The sequence below is a fragment of the Thamnophis elegans genome, chromosome 5 (genome assembly GCF_009769535.1).
Source record: "Thamnophis elegans isolate rThaEle1 chromosome 5, rThaEle1.pri, whole genome shotgun sequence".
In the NCBI taxonomy this organism is placed as follows: domain Eukaryota; kingdom Metazoa; phylum Chordata; class Lepidosauria; order Squamata; family Colubridae; genus Thamnophis; species Thamnophis elegans.
The window spans coordinates 21,141,948-21,157,325 of NC_045545.1; positions in this window are offsets into that span (position 1 = coordinate 21,141,948).

Below are 15,378 nucleotides of genomic sequence, written 5' to 3' on the forward strand. Positions count from 1 at the left end.
AAATATATTTTGAAAGATCCTTTCAGCCATAGCAATTTATAAGGCTGCCCAGGGAGTAGTTTGCACTGATACAGAGAAAATTGTATACTGTTATGTTGCATTTGTCTGGGATTTCTGAAGGAACAGTAATGCTTAAGAAGAAAAGGCACTCACTTAGAAAGCTGGATTCCCTGAAACCTGCATGTTATATATTCTTTCTGAGAACTGGGGCTAATAGCTAGGCATTTATTTGAGCTGCATTGTATCTATCGTGTTGTTCTTGATGGATGCTCCTCTTTTGTCAAGGACACAAACACAAGTTGTCCAGGGCTGTAGAACTGCATGAGAAAACCAATAACTCAATAATCAGAGGTACTGAACAGCTTTCTGACTTCAAAACATTATCCTGCTCCCAGATAAAAACTTAAAAATAATGTAATCTTCCAAGAATCCTGAAGGTGTCTGAAATATTGGAAGATCTAAGTGGCTTTGCAGAAAGCCTCACAAAATTGTATTGAACTTGCATAAGATGGTTGTTATTAGTTGAGAAATTGTGTCTGACCCATTGCAACCCCATGGACAATGTTCCTCCAGGCCTTCCTGTCCTCTAACATCCTCTGGAGTCCATTTAAGTTCACGCCTACTGCTTTGGTGACTCCATCCAGCCACCTCATTCTCCGTCGTCCCATTCTTCTTCTGCCCTCAATCCTTCCCAGCATTAGGCTCTTCTCCATGCATAAGATGGTAGCATTTTTAATTCATTATGTTAATGTCCCAGATGTTGTGTAAGTTGTGAGCATGGTGATCCTGGCAGCTAAATGTAGTAACAAAACAACGACTCTTTCTCAACCTGTGGAACAAGTTGTGAGACCCAAGCTTTTGCAGCTTTTGCTGAGGCAAAAAAACCAACAACCCAACTCAATTTGAGTGCAGTAAGCCTATTGTTTTTCAAATTGCCATAAAACCCTTAACCTTAATGAATGATCAATAAAATACAGTTGATAGATTTTATGCCAGGTTGTTTAAAGAAAAGAGAAAATCTGGGAGGGGAAATTGTATATGTTTATTAAGTTTAAAATATTCCAGGCACATTTTTTTTTCCAAATACAAAGAAAAATCCTTTCCAAAGCATAAATATATTGAAATGGAAAATGAAAGGAAAAATAATTTACAGTTAGAAAACAGACAAATGGCAATGTCAAAAGTGTATTTTGAAATGCCTACAGTAAAAAGTGACTCCAGATTCTAGAGGGAAATATTTTATGCACATATCTGTCAGTACTAGCCAAACTTCAAAGTAATGTAGAAACATAACTAAAATGTGTAAATAGTTTTTGTTAACAATGGTTATTAGTAATTAAAAAAACAGATTGCATATATAAACTGTAGAGAAAGAAATAAAAATAAATAAAACATAATTCTAGTAACTAATGATGCCTCTAACATAGCTTTGGAAGCAGAAAAACGAAGGCTTCTGATTTCCATGGAACACAATTCATATAAAGACATATGAGAGAGCTACAGAGTACAGACACAAATGAAACAAATCAATGGAATCTGTCTTATTTGCTTGATTGTCCTCAATATTTTTTGAACACAATTTAGCTTGTCTCCTATACATCTCCTTCATGGTATCCAAAACAAACTTGTTTGTGCTGAAACATCCACCATCTATTCACAATTAGCACAATGCAGTTTGTAGTACAAGCTTTATGAACATTTGAGCAGATATGGATCTTTGCTCAATCCTATCAGCTACCTCTCCCTTTTCTATTACACCACGCTTGATACTTACTTTTGGGACAAGGAATACTAGAGGTGATCTAGGTGGGAGACAATTCCCAGTATTCTTCAGAGCATATTTTCATACTAATATGGAACCGCTTGAAAATATATGGGGCATTTTTTTCAGGGAATGGTTATATAGATAATATGAGATGGAGACAGCAAATCACAAGGTATTTTAAATGCAATAGATTATTCATTACTAACCTATCATTTTAGATATATTTAGAACAATAGCAATTAGACTTATATACTGCTTCACAGGCCTTCTCTAAGCAGTTTACAGACTCAGCATATTGCCCCCAACAATCTGGGTCCTCATTTTACCAACCATGTAAGGATGGAAGGCTGAGTCAACCTTGAGCCTGAGATGCGAACTGCCAAACTGGTGGCAGCCGGCAGTCAGCAGACGTAGCCTGCAGTACTGCATTCTAACCATTGTGCCACCATGGCTCCTTCTTCCAACAATGTTGGAAAAACATATCTAAGGAAAAACAGTGTTGAACCATCGCTGCATCATGCATGTCAGAATTGCCACCATGTTGCACTCACTGATCATCCAGTTCCAGTCTGCTATGAACCTTTGAGGAGGGGTGAGAGGGAGGAGGAGTGCTTTGGAGGAAAGTGAAAGTTAAGAAACTTAAGGTGCCTCTTTGAGAGAATTTCAAGGTTGCTCCGCTATGAGAAGAATGCAGCTGGAAGCTAACCTACAAACAGAGTGACAGTTTAAAAAAACATCTTCTTGGAAATGAATTGGATGATGTGGGCATAAGCAGGGGAAAAATTCACTTGGGAATTTGGCGTGTGAATTTCAGTTTTGCCTTTGCTTTACTGTGTTTCACTTGACCTTTAGTAAATGATACCTTTCTCAACAAATGGAGCCAAGGATCACTCTTGCTTAAAGGTTCAAGTTGAGGCAGAACTGACAATAAGATACAAATAAAAGGAAACAAAAATGGGAGCAGAAATTTATAAGTCTAATATTTATTCATCAAGTCATAGTTGATGAAGCACTGAAAAGGTATATTAACTTTGCCTGATATTTTATCGAAATCTAGAAACCTGAGAGCAATAAAACAATAGAACATATCCAATCTTGATGGCCTTCCATTTATCCATTTTGTCTCAAGACTATTTTGATAACACTTATTTGATATTTATCTTCTTGGAGATAGAAACATAATTAACTGAAATCCTCCAGTCCTCTGTCAACTTTTTCTCAATAAGTGTATGTACTCTTATATAAAATCATCTTGCATGACTTCTTGAATACACCCCAGTTGCAGTCCAGCATTTATTGAACTATGTTCATCAAGCTAAAATTTAATGCATGGCTGTATTTATTGTAAAATACTTATTTTCTTCTGCTTTGTCTTAAATCAATTTCCCTTCAATTAAGCTAACTTGAAACACTAACTTTATTTCAATTGTTCCAAATCAATTCTGCTTCAATTAAATCCTTTCCAAATCAATTTTACATCGAAAATAAATCTATTTCTATTCATTTATGTCCATTTCAAAGAAAAATCCCCATTAAAAAAATCAATATGGTCCAACTCCTGCACTAAGGCTGATTTTTATAAAGGTCTAGATAAATACCTTTTTATTTTAAAAAATGTTATGCAAGCCAATGGGTTGTAAGGAAGCTGGGTGAAGGAAAGAAAAGTTAAAATTGCTAACTAAATTGCAATGGAAGGACAGTGAAACTACAACATTTTCAAATAGGTAATTAGGTAAACAGAAGTACAGATCTTAGGAAGAGATAGAAAATTTTACTAAGAGATATGTTGATGTCTCATTATAGCTCAATTAATACCAGCCCTAAAACAATGGAAAGGAAGATAGAATGAAGGAAAGAAAGTAAGAGAAGGAGCTCGGAAGCTATTTAAGAAACAATAAATTCAACTCAAGACATGATAGATAGGCAAATGAGAAGGGAATGAATAGGGAAGGGAAAGGAAAGAGAGGGTAGAGGGAAGGCCACTTGTGTGCAAGAGATGAAGGAGAGAACTCATGAGGAATACCAGAGGAATACATGGTAATCCAAGCAATATGAAGAGCTGGAAGTTTCAGCCAAGTGGAAGATTCTGAGAAGCTGCTTGGAAGTTTAACCAAGGAGAAAAGTGCTATGGAAGGACAGGAAGCAGAAAAAAAGAGACCCCAAATTGATTGGAAATCTGACTCATGGAAGTAAGCAGCCAGCAACCAGGGCCAAGGTCAAGAGGGCCAAACGCTTGCAGATCAGTCTGAGTGTATTGCTCAGCGTTTTCATATACTGCACCAGCACTGATTAATAAATCATGCAGTGCATGCAAATGCTATTCCTTGTTCAAGTAGCCCGGATTATGCAAATCTATGCCAACTTCAAGCTAAAGATTCGCTAATTTAAATAATAGCTCTGAGCTTCATTTGTTTCTCCGCTGTAAAAGCAAACTGCAATGTGATTTTTCTTCAGCTGGGAGGCCAAGGTGCCTATGGGTAGCTCACTGCAATAATTCCAGGTGTTTTTACACTCATAATTTAATTGCAACTTTCCTCTTTTCTATGCCATCGGTTAAAAAAACCCCCACAAGATTCCAGCATCTTTAAGTAAGAACTAAGTGTCTTCACTTTTGGACAAAAGTGTCTTCAGAAAGCTATGGATTCCCAGGGGAGATATCAAGAGGTCTCTGTGAAAATGAAGCTGACAACAATGGCAAAGATCAAGGAATCAGTGAGTAAACTGGTTCCTCAGAAGTTCTCTAGTTAAGGAGAGGATAGAAAATCACCCATATGTGTTCCAGATGATTGCTTCTTGCTAGGAGATAGCAGGAGACCATTTCTCTGCAGGTTTGAGCATGAGGAAATGATAGAATTAACCACCTTAGTCACAAACATAGCAGACCCTTTTAAATAACACTAAATTCACAAATTTAACTATCTAATCACTTTCAGAAATGCCCTATTAACCACATTAAAGTAATTAGAGCTCTCTGATGAGAGAATTTTTGAAAATTTTTGAATCTTTGAGTTGCCGATAAACTCTGAACAAACAAAAATTAATTATAAGATGAAGACAAAGAATTTGAAATAAACAGCAGAAAGCTAAATAAGATTTTGATTAAGTTATAAAGTTGGAAAATGCTATCTTAATGGATTTACAAAAGAGAAGAAATCTATGCAATGGGTAAAGAAGAATTGAATAAAAATCAAATCTTATGACAATATTTGATTGAATGAAATATTAAGAATATTAAACATAAAAGGAAGGAATATAAAATTCTTTTATTTGATCAAAAATTAGATTTTGTTTTGTAATGCTCTGGCAACTTTTTATTGACTTTTTGCTGACACAGGGATTGAACAGTTCATGTTTTATGGATTTGATAATAGAGAAAGAATAGGATATGGGTGGAAGATCTCTGTGTAATTTTATAAGGTGTGAAACATTTTTAAATTTCTTTATATTTGTTGTGATGAAGGTTGGGAATAATTTCATTATATATTTCTTTTCTTTCTTTGTATTTTTTCTTCTCTTCTCTTTAATTTTAGTGTTGTAATTAAAATTCTTAATAAAAAACTATACTAAAAAAGGAAGTTGAAAATGATACCAATCGTTATGTACACAATCCATGTAATCTTTAAATCCTTCATAAATAGTTGTTGTGGAAAAGGGGATCTATATGTTATATATTGAAACTGAAGGCCACTTCATATGTTTTCTCAATATTTTAAGTAAAATATGCCACTAAATCTATTGTATTGCTTTCAATATTATCTTTCAAATTGTCCAAATTACTCTGTTTAATTTAATGCAATAATCTGCTTTTCAATTCACACCAAGCTAAAGAAAGTGCTCTTGTATGTATTGGTATGTATTGGTATATATTGGTAATTCTTCAAAATAAATAATCAAAATAATGGTAGAATATAATCCGGGATTTATCTTTTATTGCAGCTAATCTTCTAATCAGCATAAAGCCTAAACTAGAGTGGATTTGGATTCATTTTTAAAGTAGTGTATTATAGTAAAGTATTGAAGATAAAATAGACAGTTCTAATTTGACTTGGTCCAATTTAAAATCTTGTACTCTACGTTCATCATTTAGTTCAGGAGCTCTCTTTCAAATCCCTTTGGAATTTGTTTTTAGAAAGAAGAAAGACCATTCTTCTTTGCAGGGAAAAGATAGAGAGAATATAATTCAAAGACCGAATTCTTGTCCCCTCTGAGAAGAATCACCCTGTGATCAGATGATAATCAGTTGTCCTTATCAATGTCTTGAGTAAACACAAGGAGATTCTTCAGAGAGAATCCTTAGTTTGACCATTTATTTAACTCACATTCTTTTAAATCTCTCATCCACTGAAGACATTTTGTTGCTATTCTAGATATGTAGCTGGCTTAAGAATTATATTTTCTTCCACTTTTCCTCACCTACTGTACAATTCCTCAGGCCAGTGCTTCCCATTTTCCTTCACTGTTCCAAACAGGTTATCAAAAAGTTCTTTCCACCCAATGTGGGTGAACACTTTAAGTCAACATAAATGTCATTGTGTTGTGTTATTATATGTAATGAGTTTGGGTAGCATTACCCAAAGGAAAAACATTTTACCCAATTTTGGGTAATTTATCCAAATTTTGAGAAGCACTGCCTTAGAGTCTGCTCCATCACATTGTGAAAGGAATATTGTGAGTTGCTACCACTTTTTCCCTTTATGTACAAAAGCCCCATCAAGCTGTATGGCATTTATCAGATATTCCTTACCCTGGGGATCAATTTTTCATCTCAAAACACAAAAGGTATTTATGTATTATTACATGTCTAATCTATTGCACTTCCTCACAACTATGATACACTCTGTAAAAATACATTTTTAAGATATGTAGCTCAAAAGGCTGAATTATTCTTGTGATATTTGGCATCTTTCCTGTTTGCAAAGTTTGAATACTTCTGCAAATTCCAAACCTTTCTATTAGAAAGGGAGGAAGGAAGGCAGACAGCAGCAAGCAAGAGGGAGGGAGGGAAGGATGAGTGTAGCTGTTTATTGTTTATTTTTACATGCTAGAAAATGGAATATCATTTTTTTCTTATTCATTGTCCAGATTTACGATGAGTTGGAATGAATATATGGACTAATATTCTGGGCTAAGAATATAGTGAAAATGGTTTGGGAAACCTTCCTGCAGTTGTGTTTAAGACAGTTGCTTGATCATTTATAATATCTGGAACTGTTGTCTCTCTGAGTGTTGGATACTCTTAGCATCTCTTGAATCCTACTAGAGCTTGCAAAATCTAAAAGTCATGGTGATACCTTCAGAAAATTTTCCTTCAGAAAAAAGGTGCTGTTTTTATAAAGAATTGACATTGTTATATATTAATTCAGCCCATTTCTTGACAGTTCTAGGAATATAAATTCTATTACACCTATAGTATTTCCATTTGCAATGGAAGCTGTATTCCTATCACCTCCATTTTTCTTATTTCTTTTGAAGTTTGAATTATTTAACAGAGTTTATAGAGGAAAGCAGAGGGAATTATTTAAAAAAGGGGGGCATTAACCTATCTCTAGCTTGTGCCAAAAATTAGCTAATAAAGTAGATAACTCTGTCGGATTAATCACAATTTTGGCTGATGGCAGGCAAGTTAATCAGTGTATGAAACTTTAACCTTAAAATAAGTGTCTTAAGTATTTTTAAATAATGCATTATTTATACTCATTTTAGTATTCACAAAATAAGTAATAGTTGACAACAAATTAATGTATTAAATCTATTTGTTTGCATTTTTATTTGTTCAGTGTACAAGGAATTTTAGCTTGTTCCTTGTTTATTTTTATGCAACATTTGTGGATTTATATATGGGATAAATGGAATGTAATGACAAATCTTGGACTTTGAGAAAGCAAGACAGAAAGAGTATTGATATTGCTGAACTATGATGTTGTAGAAGACTCCCGAGAGTACCATGGGCAACTAAGAAAACAAACAAATGGATTATCGAACAAATCAATCCAGACTTTTTATTTGAGACACAAATGATTGCTCAAATTCAAAGAACTAGCTTTCTGGAGAAGACTCTAATATTGGGAAAGGTAGAAGGAAAGAAAAGAAGATGACCAATAGCAAGTGGATGGACTCAGTAATCTCAACAATGGGTGCAATGTTGGAACACTTGAATGGCCAAGTTGGAGAGAATCTGTTTCTGAGAATCAGCTTAGAGACAACACCTCTAAGATGGCTCTATTTGCTAAGAGTCAACACCTCCTTGATGGCACATAACTAGTGAACTAATTACAAAGAAAGATTCAATGTTTTGTTAATTACTTTATTTATTAAATTGATATGCTATTCATCTCGCAATCTAAGCTGACCCTTTTGAATAACCATTCTAATTTCTTTCATTTGTTTTAGTTTATAATTTTTCTATCTTTATTATTGCAAACCCAATGGCCTTCTGAAGTAATGGCACATACAGATAGAAAACAACCAATATATTCATATATTAGTGTAACACAAATTAATCAGTTACTTTAATAGGTGCTAGGTTGAGCTAAGAAATTTCCCGGTTTATTTCCATATTAAAATCCTAGTAGGTATGTTTTTTTAAAAATAACAGAAGAACACATTGGCAAATTACTTCACTATCATCCCTCCAATATTCATGTAAGCTTCCAGGAACTGAGCTCAATCAAGATATTATCTTTCTCCTATGATTTTCTTGTTCCTATATTTCAATTTTCAATTTTTCCAATGGAATTTTTAAAATCCTAACTTGCACTTGCACAGCTAAATTGCTCTTTCAAGCATCTCAAGCTATTCACCAAATCATTTTCAGACATCTCATGGAGAAGAGGCATTTCCCCATGTTTATTCTTATTAGCTTGAGTTTCTTATTTGATCAAATTATTGAGTTTTTATCTTGTTAACTCCCAAAACGTATTCTTCATCTCCATTCCAAATGAGAGAGCACAATTAGTGGACCATTAAAGCTTTCTTAATTAATTTATTATAACTGAGGAAAAAAAAGTTGCAACGGATGGTTGTAATCTCTCTCAGTGCAGCATATACAGTATTTATGTAATTTATGCTGCTCTGGATTGTGAAGTAGCTAATACCAAATTAACTTGGTATCTAAGTTATTTTCTTAGGTCTTTTAATGATAATTGGTGATAGTTGGCGCTAGTTAGCATAGGTTTTTAAAATCTGTTTTACTTGTGGAATGAGATTAAATTCAATAAAGTAAGTGCAAGTTAAATATAATTTCTGTACTGTTTAACTATTGTAAGTTTCACTGAAACCTACTTTCAGTCAGGAAAGTTTACAGTTCTAAAGTTAGCTTTTGATTCCAATGTTCTTACTTGGAAGTCAATTCCTATAATCAATTGGAACTAAAATGGATTCTTCATCATTACTACCAGTTACTAGATCAACATTTTTGCTGTTTTTATTACAGATATTATATTCTTCAATAAATGGGATACTCTGGAGGAACAAGTTCACTCTTAAAATATGTGAGTATAAATGCTAGGTATAATTAGTTAGTTATAATTAGTTATAATTCTGCTAAGAGCATAATAATTTCTAGCTCCATCCTTAAAACCACACTTGAGTGGCAATTTTGAAAGGTATAAGATGAAGAAATGTAGAAAAGCAACCTAAGAAAATGTGCTCATTAATAGTGGTCTTCAGTTATGCTAGCCTATAAGTACTTAAGATCAAGATAAAGAAAAATATTTTATATGATAAAATGATTGTACAACAGTACAGAGGGTGCTAAGATAAAAGACAAGACAGAAGGTGAATTGAATGTATGAGGCTATTAATGCAAATATTACTCAAATACTATTACAAGTAGTCCTTAACTTATGACCAAATGGAGACCAAAATTTCTACTGCTATGCAGGGAAGTTGTTAAGACAGTTTTGCCCCATTTACAACTTTTTATACTGTTGTTAAGTAAATCATATATTTGTTAAGTGAAGGTGGCTTCTCCTATTGACTTTGCTTGTCAGAAGCCAGCTGGGAAGGTTAAAAACAGCAATCACATGAGTCAGGACAATGCAACTGTCATAAATACTTGCCAGTTGCCAAGCCTCTACATTTTGATCATGTGACCGTGGGAATGCTGCAATGATTGTAAGGGTGAAAACCAGCCTTCGATGCTCTTGTAACTTCAAATGGTCACTAAATGAATGGTTATAAGTAGAATACTACCTGTAATTGAATCCAAAACACTGCAGGGCACATGACTCAACCATTAGGGTAGTTTTATGTGATAAATCAATTCATCTGTTGTGGGTAGATTTGTATTGAAGGACTTATTCCATCATAGATAATGTGACCTAGCAATGGAAAAGACAAAGGTTGATGAAATACGGAACCGGAGCCAAATATAGTATGGATGTTACTCTCCTTTTCTTTGCCATTCCATTATTTTATTTTTTTTGTTTTTACCTTCTCCTGCTTTTTCTTCTCTTTGCCTCTATGGAATGACAAGCTGTTCTTTCTACAAAGCTGAAGAACCAATTGCTCAGAAGAAAGTTTGGAATTAATTCAAGGGCAGCAAATTCAAATTGCCAATTTATGATTTCTCCCAAATGGCAAACCCAGAAACTATTAAGATCAAAGAGATCTGTACAACACAAGCAAGGGAACAGTTAAACGACAACCAAGTTTCTCCTTCCTTCCTTCCTTCCTTCCTTCCTTCCTTCCTTTCTTTTTTCTTTTTTCTTTCTTTCTTTTAGATGTGCCTATGACTTAGTATTAAAACTTTTAGCTCCCACTTTGGTTCTTCTCTGTGAACATCTACCCTACAGACTCCAAAGTGATTTAATTTGATCATGCAATTCTGAGAAATACTGAGGATGTCTAGGAATCAAGTATTCTTGACACTGTTGTAACTAGGAGGATTTTCTGGAAGGAAACTGTATTATGGAGGTAGTATAAAATGGATATGGGTGTTATACATGTGATCATAAATTCCTAAATCCTACTTTAATATCTCATTAGCATTCATATAATGCTATAGCTACCAAATACAATGCATATGAAATTCTATAAAAAAGAGAAACACCTGGCTTTCAAAAATATATATAGCATATGAAAACAATTCAAACAAATTAGAAGAAATAATGTAGTCATGGAGGAAAAAACTGGAATCAACAGAAGAAGAATAAAAATGCAGAGCACTACAATATACTGATGGTAAATGATATTTTCCATACACATATTCTATTATAACCCTTGACTGCTGAACCATCTGACACAACTTTGAGTTGTCTTTGAGGTAGTGACAAGCTCCCAAATAAAATAGAGACTTGTGGTAACTTACTAGAAGTTACCAAAATTTCTGAATGAACAATTTACCTTTGGATACTGGAGCAGGAAATAACTATCCTTGGGTCAAAATACACAACCACCACAATATGTAGCAGCATGGCACTTGGAAATAGTGGAAATAGGATTATATAGGACCTATAGACCACCATATACAAATATACAATACAAAAGCCAGTCCTTATACAAACTTTTTAATACATAAAAAAATATGACTTTGCTATCGCCTTTTCATGATTCAGCAAAGCAATACAAAATGTGGGATGAATTCAATACTAGCCTCTTTGAGCATTTTATACAAAAATGATCAATACGACTGTTTTTTCAAGTTTTAGCAGTATGATTACAGTATTACAATAAGGATATCCAAGTATTTTGCAGATTTTTAAGGAACATCTTGAAATGATATGGAACTTGAAGTTATTTAGGCTGTCTCTCTCTCTCTCTCTCTCTCTCTCTCTCTCTTTCTCTCTCTCTCTCTCTCTCTCTCTCACACACACACACACACACACACACACTTCTGATATAAATTGAAATGGTTCCTCAACTTAAAAATAGAATGAAATTTCACTATAATATCTGTCACTTCTTTCTTCCCTGCTTTTTAGATCTCGTATCTCTGTAATAAATCTTTCTAAGTAAAATGGAATTTAAATGATCGAATGCTTTGTATGCTCTCTGTGACAGGGATAAAACAAGGCGTGCAGCACTTCAATTACACATGGGCAGCTATTAAGCATTCCAGGCTCTCTTACCATCAAAGGGAGGAAAAAATATGCGAAAAAGAATCTTTTGAAGAAATTAATCCACACCAAGCTTTCGGAGTTGGAATGTCGCTGTAGAGTTTCAAAGAAATAATTTCATACACACGGGTTTAGTATTCTTAAATAGGAGATAAGGAGAAATATGTGTCAAGAATCCATGAACTTATATAAAAAATATAAATAAGCATATTTGATTGGTTAAAAAAAATAACTGCAGTTGCATTGATTTCTCTTCACAACACCCTTGGTGAGGTAGGTGTTTTGGAACTGAAAATCACTCGAGATCACAAGAAATGTCATTGCCCAAAACTATATACTGGGACTTAGACACCATTCTTAGTTGTGCTCCAAAAAGGGGATATAACTTAAATAAATACAAGTTGAGAAAATGGAGACCGTGTCAGAACACCTGGAGGTGATGGTGGGCAATCTGTCATATGGATTGTCTCTGAGTTCAGACTTAGTCAGCCCTCTTAAAGAAATCAAGTGCAATCAGGATCTTCTTAGCACATCTCTAAGTAGCTCATTTGCAGTAAATCTGCAGCTAAGCAAACTGTATATTTACAAGACTGATTTGTCTGGCTGTTACTGCCCAAAAGGTGGGCGGGTTACTTTAATAGTAACATTTGTCATTTAAATTCAAGTACTAGAGACATTATCCACAGAACTCAGCACAGCACTGAGCTTGCATAGGATGGTGTTTTCCCCTCATAGCAGAAGTTCATCCTCTAAGCAAATAAGCTGTGGCCAAGTTGATCCTCTAAGAAAGAAAAAAATCCAGTTAAAATGAGACAGAATAAAAATCCTCCACAGCTGAGTACACACAGACACACAAACAGCACACAGCAGAACCATCACTTTCTGCGCTATCACCTAAGGAGGACTGTCATTGAAATCTATGTTGTGGAAGTTTGAGACAACCAGCATCAAGACAAAGTCCAATTAGGGTGTGTAAATGTTATTGCATGTTTCTTAGACCATTCGGCAAATACTTTCTTTTCTGTGATGAACCTGTGGCCTCCGTAGGGTGCATTTTCATGAAGGAAGTACTCATCGCATTCACTCCTCCCAGGTTCATAGTAATGATACGGAACTTTCTTAAAGCCTTCTGACCTAGAACAAATTCAAAACACAGACATCCATGAAATACTATTCCCTCTCCCCGCATGTCATCACAATGGTGAGATCCTTCTCTTCTGCTGCCCCCCATCCCATGGAATATTTTGTTCTCAGCGGTGAAATTGACCCATAGTCTTTTGGCTTTTTGGCATTGTGTGAAGACTTGCCTCTGTCAACTGGCTTGGAGATTCAAGAGTGGCATGCAACCTGGATTGTTATGGTTAGTTGCCCGAAGATGTTAACTCTGCCTTAGAAATCTCCTTTTAACCTCTGCTTTTATTCTGTTCTTCGTTCTAATTATGTCTCTTTTATATGGCTTTTTTGTTTGTATTTGTGAGCCTCCCAGAGTCACTTAGATATGCATTTGATAAATAAATATGCTATACACACGTCTATCTATAAGGGTACAAACAGCATTTTCTCACCTGTAACACCCACATATTTGCAATAACAACCTTCAAAATTCCAGAAAAGAATGGCCATGTTGACTTAGAATTCTGGAAATATCAGGTCAGAACAAATGGGAAGCCCCAGGTTAGGGAAGGCTGCTTTATCTATAAAAAAGATAGATTGGTGGTCCTTGATTTACAACGCTTTATGTAGTGACTGCTTGAAGTTACAATCGCACTGGGGAAAAAATGACTTATGATCATTTTTCACACTTGCGACTGTAACAGGTAAAGTTCTATGGTATATTGTAAGGATGGTGGAGAGTTATGGTGGCTTTCATTTTATCATGCAGTATGTCTGCTAACACACAGATTCTAGCTGAATTACATCTTGTAGTGTGACAAAGCAAAGAGAGAAGCCTTTTGTTCTAGTTCCAAACAGGGCTATGATTGTCATCCTTGGGTATGAAAAGATTCTGACTCTGCAATGGCATGACAGAAAAAGCCAATGCCAGCAATACTTTTCTTACAGCCTGATTCAAGGCCAGTGTGAAAGCAGCTTTGGGCCTTTGTGGTATTAGCATGAAGACTATGTTTAAAAAAACACACAAGTCCATTTTATTCATATTCTGGCTCAGCTGCCGTCTATTTGAAACCACAATAAAGTTAGTAATTTCTTTGAAGGACTATGAGACATTATGGGTGGTCGGTTTCCACACTTGTACAAACTCTGGCCCAATGAACTTCCCAGCTGTTTTTTTTATGGAGGAGAAGGGAGGGAATGCTTGGTTCTTTGAGACTTCCAGTAACTGAAGAATTGATAACCCTTTCCCCCGTCAGCATTGAAAAGTTGGCAGATGAGAAGGCTCTCACCTATTACCTTCAAATTGCTTTCATGGAACTGGAGGATAGAAGCAGTGACAGTGTAGAAGTGCCTAAATCAGAAGCTAGAAATATGCTGATTAACATATCTGAACACACAGACACCAAAGCTATCAAACATGGTAGACAAAGAGGTATTATAACCACAGTTATAATATTCTACAATTATTATATGGGCAGTACTAGTGGTGTAGTGAGCTAGAGGTGGAGCTCTCGCTTCACAATCAGGAGGCTGTGAGTTCGATCCTACGTAGAGACAGATATTTCTCTCTCTGGGAACACTGAGAATATATCTGCTGAATATAACTCTGCATTGCCGACAGGAAGGGCATCTGGCCAATAAACACTCAGCTCCATTCAGTTGCCCAGACTCCGCTCTGCAAGGGATTATGGGGTCGTCTAAAGAAGATGATTATATGGGCAGTACTTGATTTATGACCACAATTGGGTCTGAAATTTCAGTTATTAAGTGAAGCAGTTATTAAGCAAGATGTCACACGACTGTTTTGATCAATGACTGCAATCTTGGCTCACCCAGATTTTTGGCCTGTTCCTCACCCCTCACAATATTCTGCAAATTGATGTTATCACCACGATCCTTAAAGCCTCCTTAAAATGGAGCCCTTAGAATTGTGACACTAGTTCCCATTTACAGAATGACACAAGATGGCCTCTGTTAGGAGGGCTGTGTCTCACATTGGCTGAGTGCATCTGTCAAAAGTTTAGATGAACAGAAAGGTCCATGGCAACCTGTTGGGCTCTGGAGCTGGCTGAGGGCTCTTGTGTATGGCTGGGTGGAGAGCAGGCTGAAGCAGTGCAGGGAACAGCAGCTTCATTTGTCCTAGTAATGAGGCAGTCAAGGGCTCCCATTGACTCCTATTGGCAGGGTGGGCAGTTCCCCTCTGCACCATCTGCTTACAATCGACTCTGCCAGCTGCCCTGTCTACTTGTTGGGGAAGACAGCAGATCAGCAGTTCCAGGCTGTGGGGATCACTGCCGCCCATTGCCGCTGGTGCTGCCCATCGCCACTGCCACCTATCCCCACCAGCTGGAATGCGCTGAAAGCAGGATGCGCGGAGGCTGAAAACGGGACACATGGAGGCCAGAAATGGGGGGGGGTGGAGTCAGCATAGGTGGCAGCAGC